The following is a 5,745-nucleotide window of genomic DNA, read 5'->3' on the forward strand; positions in this document are numbered from 1 at the left end:
CTTCTTCCTCCTGCTCCTGTGGACAAGAAGCTGAGGTCAGCCATTAAGTCACACATTCTCCATTGACACTTTCCAACATGATTTCACTTGTGGCAATCGTGAACCAGCGTTTTAGGGCTACCTTCAACCGGACAATTTTTTTCTTCTTGAGGAGAAATAAGCATTCAGGAATTGTGAAGTCACAGCCATCAGAAGTTTTTAATATATCTCCAACAACAGTTGAAAATACAAAGAGACATTGGTGTGCATTTTCACAGATTATTGAAGGCAACAGGATAGATAGGTAAGGTGGTTAAGAAGACACATTGGTTACTCGCCTTTATCAGTTGAGATTTTAAATATAAGAGCAAGGAGATTATGATATTAGTTAGGCCACAACTGGACTATTGAGTTTAGTTTTGGTCACCACACTACTAGGAAGAATTGTGAAGGAAGGATGTGGTCGCACTAGACAGGATGTAGAAGAGATTCACCAGTATTTTTCCTACACTGTAGCATTTCAGCTATTAAGAGGGACTAGATAGGCTGGGTTTGTTTTCCTTGGAGCAGAGAAGGTTGAGGGGTGACCTGATTGAGGTATACACAATTATGAGGGACATGGAAAAGGTAGACAGAAAGCAGCTGTTCTCCACAGTTGAAAGGTCAATAACAAGGGAGCATAGATTTAAAAGTAAAGAGCAGGCTTTTGTTCATAGAGTCCTTGACGTTAATAGCACAGAAAAACACATTTCTTCCCTTTGAGTCTGTGCTGGTCAGGAAGTTAAGCATGTTTGCGCACAGAGGGTGGTGGGTATTTGGAACTCATTGTTTCAAAGGGTGTTAGAGTTGTGAACCATCACAGCATTTTAAACTATTTAAATGATCACTTGATGCACCACAGTTTATAAGTTATGGACCAAAATTGCTCGAAAATGGGATTATAGGAGACGGGTATTTGATGATTGGCACAGGCATGATAGGCCAAAGGGCCTCTTCCTGTGTTGTAAAACTCTATGACTTAAATGAAAAGATAACTAGCGGGGGGAGGGGAAAGATTCTAAAGGGACCTAAGTGGCAACTTTTTCTCGCAGAGGATGGTGTGTGTATGGAATGAGCAGTCAGAGGAAGTGGTGGAAGCTGGTACAATTAAAAGGCATCTGGATGGGTATACGAATAGGAAGGGTTGAGAAAGATATGGACCAAAAAGTGGCAAATAGGACTAGATTAGTTTAGGATATCAGGTTGGCATGGACGAGTTGGACCAAAGGGTCTGTTTCCATGCTGTACATCTCTATGACTCTATATCTTACTAACTGTGGCCTCAAGTGTCCTCTTCTTTCTCATCACATGCAAAGTTGATACAGTCACTGCTGCTGTCTCAAAAGCCATGTCCTTAATCCTTGGCACCTTGATTTGTGCGTCACTGTGCAATTGACTCTCCCTAATGGTCTCTTTGGCAGAGAGGGAAATTAAATAATATTCAGTTCTACAGAATCCATTTTAAATTCACCATCCGATTACTCAGGGGGTCAATCTTCCAAACAAATGTGTACTACATTTAATATAAGAATAAACATTACTAGCTTAAGCATTGATGGATCAGATTTTCGACGTCCCTTACATTGGCACCCTACACCCACTACCCCCTCTACAAACTATAGCATAAATGCTGTCCCCTCCACACTTCATGTCAGCTTTGATGAAGTCATCTAGACTTGAAATGTTAGTTTGCTCTCTCCCTGGATGTTGCCTGACCCGCTGTGATCTCCAGCATTTGTTGTTTTCAGTACAGATTCCAGCATCTGTAGTAATTTGCTCCTACCTTATATGCCACTGTGATTGAAGCACAAAAAAGGCAAAGTACAATCTAATATGTCTTAATATAGGCATTCTAAAAAAGACAATTAATCTCTAATTTGTCCAATAACATAGGAAAATTTATTTTCTAATTTCATAGTCACAGTCTTTGTAGAAACAGTCTTGAAATCATCTGAAGCACTTGCAAATTTGTGTCTTTTAACTCACTCTCTCAGCTCCTTTCCTCCATGTTTTTCCTTGAATTTCTGCAAAATAAATAGGTTCATTGAATGTTCAATGTCTTCACTTCCAGCACTGACTGTTCTTTCATGAAATTGCACTCTCTCTTCAATAGCAGCCATGTACTCTGGAAGGCTCTCTCCAGGCTGGATTTACAAGGTGAAAGTGGTGCTGTTGATCAGAGTCAAGAGTGTGGTGCTGGAAAAGCACAGCATATCAGGCAGCATCCAGGGAGCAGGAAAATCAATGTTTCAGGCAAAAGCCCTTCATCAGGAATGGTCTAGCACACACTTGTTCCCGGGCCTCAGACTTTCAAATCTTTCCTAGCTGCAATGGTTTGTAATGGGTTTGAGTTTGCTCCAAATGGGTCCAGGTCCATCACACAAAACACTTCCTGATAATAGTCCTAAAACGGTCTTCCGTTAGTAGCCTTATCTTTATTCAGTCAAATATGCTGCATTATCCTGGAGTCTAAACCAAATGGATAAAAACAAAATGCATTTATCCTACACCTTTAATGGGTCTCATTCATTGGAGGCTACTGTACTTGTCATAAACAACATCCTCTCAGTGCTCCACAAAGACATTATCAAACAAAATTTTACTTGTAATCACATAACAGGACGGATGACCAAACATTTTGTAAATACATAGGTTTAAGGAGCACCTGAAGGAAAAATGGGAGGTTAGAGAGTTTCAAGGATAGAATTTCTAAAACTAGTTGGGATAATTCTCCCTACCCAGTGGTCAGAAATACGCTGCCTGAAAAGGAACTGGAAGCAAATGGTAAGACAGTGGATGAATAGTGGCAGATGTTTAAGGAGCTACTCAATTCCTCACTACTAAAATATATCCCAGTGAGAAAGAAAGATGGTAAATGGAGTAAAAAACATCCATGGCTAAACAAGGAGGTCGAGGATAAGAATAAAGTCAAAAACTAAGGTATACCGTATTGCAAAGACCAGTAGCAGGCTGGAAGATTGGGCAACTTTCAAACATAAACAAAGGGATAAAAAATTAATATGATGTGGCGGTGTCAGCATTGGACTGGGGTGGACAAACTTAAAAGTCACAACATCAAATAAACCTGTTGGACGATAACCTGGTGTTATGTGATTTTAAACAAAAATTTTTAATAAAAAGAGCTAAGGTAAATTATGAAAGAAAACTAGCACAAAATGAAGAGGATATGAAGAGGAGGCAAGAAAATGAAGGTGAGGAGCATATCAGCTATGATCGAAAGGTGGAGCAGACTCGATGGGCCAAATGGCCTAATTATGCTCCTATATCATATGAATTTATGAACAAATTCAATAGAAAATTTCAAAAGGGGAATAAAAAGCAAAGGTTAATTAATGGAAGTACCATGGCCTGAATAGCCACCTGAGTTATTTAATAGCTAATCAGGATCAAAATAAAGATTCAACAAGGAGCGGTGCTGGCAGGTGAGACTAGATTGGGTTGGGATATCTGGTCGGCATGGACGGGTTGGACCGAAGGGACTGTTTCCATGCGGTACATCTCTATGACTCTAAGTAAAAACGGAAAATGATAATTAAAGTCATTAGACTGGAAGTCCAGATTGGACTGCAAACTTTTGTGGCAGCTTCTGGAACAGATATAAAACCCTAGTCCTGTTTACCCTCTCTGCTGGAAGTAAAGATCTGAAAAATGTGTTGCTGGAAAAGCGCAGCAGGTCAGGCAGCATCAAAGGAGCAGGAGAATCGACGTTTCGGGCATAAGCCCTTCTTCCAGCAACACATTTTTCAGCTCTGATCTCCAGCATCTGCAATCCTCACTTTCTGCTGGAAGTAAAGATCCCATGGCATGAATTTGAACATAAACAGGGTAATCCTCTTTGGTAATGTCAGTCAATATCAAACATTCATATCATTTGCGGTTTGTGGGAGCTTAGTGTGTCTCCCCGATTCCCATATTAGAGTGACTACACTTCATTGGTTCTAAAGACAACTTGGAATATTAAAATTTTGAAAAATGCTGTTTCTTTCTTTTAGCTGTGGTTATGTACTGCACGTTTATTTTTTCTTTTTTTTTTTTTCCTTTTTTTTTATTTAACCCCCACACTACCACCTAAGTGCGGTAGTGCTTATTTTTTCCCCAGCACCTATGGTGTGTGTGTGACTGCACATGTTTATATGTTGTGCCACCAATCTGAGCTTTAACGCATTTCAACTACCACACTGGGTAATTTTCAGCTTGCTACCAAAGCAAATTCTTAGCACATCAGCTTCCAGGTACAAATCCAGCCTGATTTTCCATTCCAATAAAGGCAGAAGCGAATGTTTCCCAACTTGATAACTCAGCTTTGCCAAAAAAGATAACGACCAGAGTACAGAAATTTCACTCAGGCAACTGTCTGTGTGGAGTTTGCACATTCTCCCCATGTCTGCGTGGGTTTCCTCCAGGTGCTCCGGTTTCCTCCCACAGTCCAAAAATGTGCAGGTCAGGTGAATTGGCTATGCTAAATTGCCTGTAGTGTTAAGATGTAGGGGAATGGGTCTGGGTGGGTTGCTCTTCGGAGGGTCGGTGTGGACTTGTTGGGCCGAAGGGCCTGTTTCCACACTGTGAGTAATCTAATCTAACATGCTTGGGTGTGTGCAAATAGATTGTCATATTTCCTAAATTAGGTGAAGGAGTTTGAAGAATACTTCGTTAGTAAGGGGTTGTTACCAGATGATACATTTTTAAGGAGTGGAAGTCCATAGGGAAAACGTTTTCAGTCAGAATGGTGGGTAATCAGGAATTCACTGACTAAAATGGGTGGTGGATGTGGGAGCTCTCCAGACGTTTAAGAGGCCTTAAATGTGTACTTGAAGCGCCATAGCGTACAAGACTATGGATCAACTAGGAAATTGAATGAAAACATGCGTTTGTCTACTGTTCCGGTCGAAATGAGCTCAAGGTCAATTTTCAGTGCAATAAAACTCTATGACTCCATAAAGTCTTTTGAAAACGCAGTGGTTGCATAACGTGCTAAGCAAATGAAACTTTTATTTTCTTCGTTGCTTGTCGGACTATTAGGTTTCGTACCTGACAGCAGTCTCTGTGCAACTACACTGCTCGCTGGGTGAAATAAACGCTTCCAAGCGAACAGTGACTGCAGAAGGCGCTACATAAATGCAAGTCTGCCTTCGTCGTTGTAGGGAACTGAAATACACATTACGAGGAAACCTCAGCGGCTCTGGCAGGATCTAAGGAGAGGAAGGCTGCCTGCTGAGTTTTCCCCCGCAATTTGTTTTTTTTTCTGATTTCTAGCATCCGCAGTTGTTTGGGGTTTTTTTTGTTGTTCGTCGTTGTTGGGGATGGTTTGCAGTACGCGAATCGGGCGTCGCCTACTTAAGTTGACCCGAATTCAAATTTCAATAGAAAAAAGGGGTAAAAAAAAAGGCAAAACACACAACGCCGACGAATTTGACGTTTCATTTTCCTCCTCCTTCCCGTAATGGAAGTCCAAGAATGGCGGCTGCAAGAAAGGGAAACTACAAGTCCCGGCGGACGGCACAGTCCCGTCCCGCCACTCGGAGGGCCCCGGATGGCAGGTTACCATGGAGACGCTCTGACGTGAAGAGCGGGAGACCCCGTAGCGCTGCGGTTGTTGCGCAGTTTCAACATCGGTTGGTTTTTTTTTTCCTTTCCCCCCCTCCCCCACCCTCATTGCCGCTCTCACTCGCTCTGTGTGTGTCCTTTCTCAGTCTCGGCGAAGCGCAG

The sequence above is a fragment of the Chiloscyllium plagiosum genome, unplaced genomic scaffold, assembly GCF_037043375.1.
Source record: "Chiloscyllium plagiosum isolate Xiang-an unplaced genomic scaffold, Cpla_swu_hap1 HiC_scaffold_28, whole genome shotgun sequence".
Classification (NCBI taxonomy): domain Eukaryota; kingdom Metazoa; phylum Chordata; class Chondrichthyes; order Orectolobiformes; family Hemiscylliidae; genus Chiloscyllium; species Chiloscyllium plagiosum.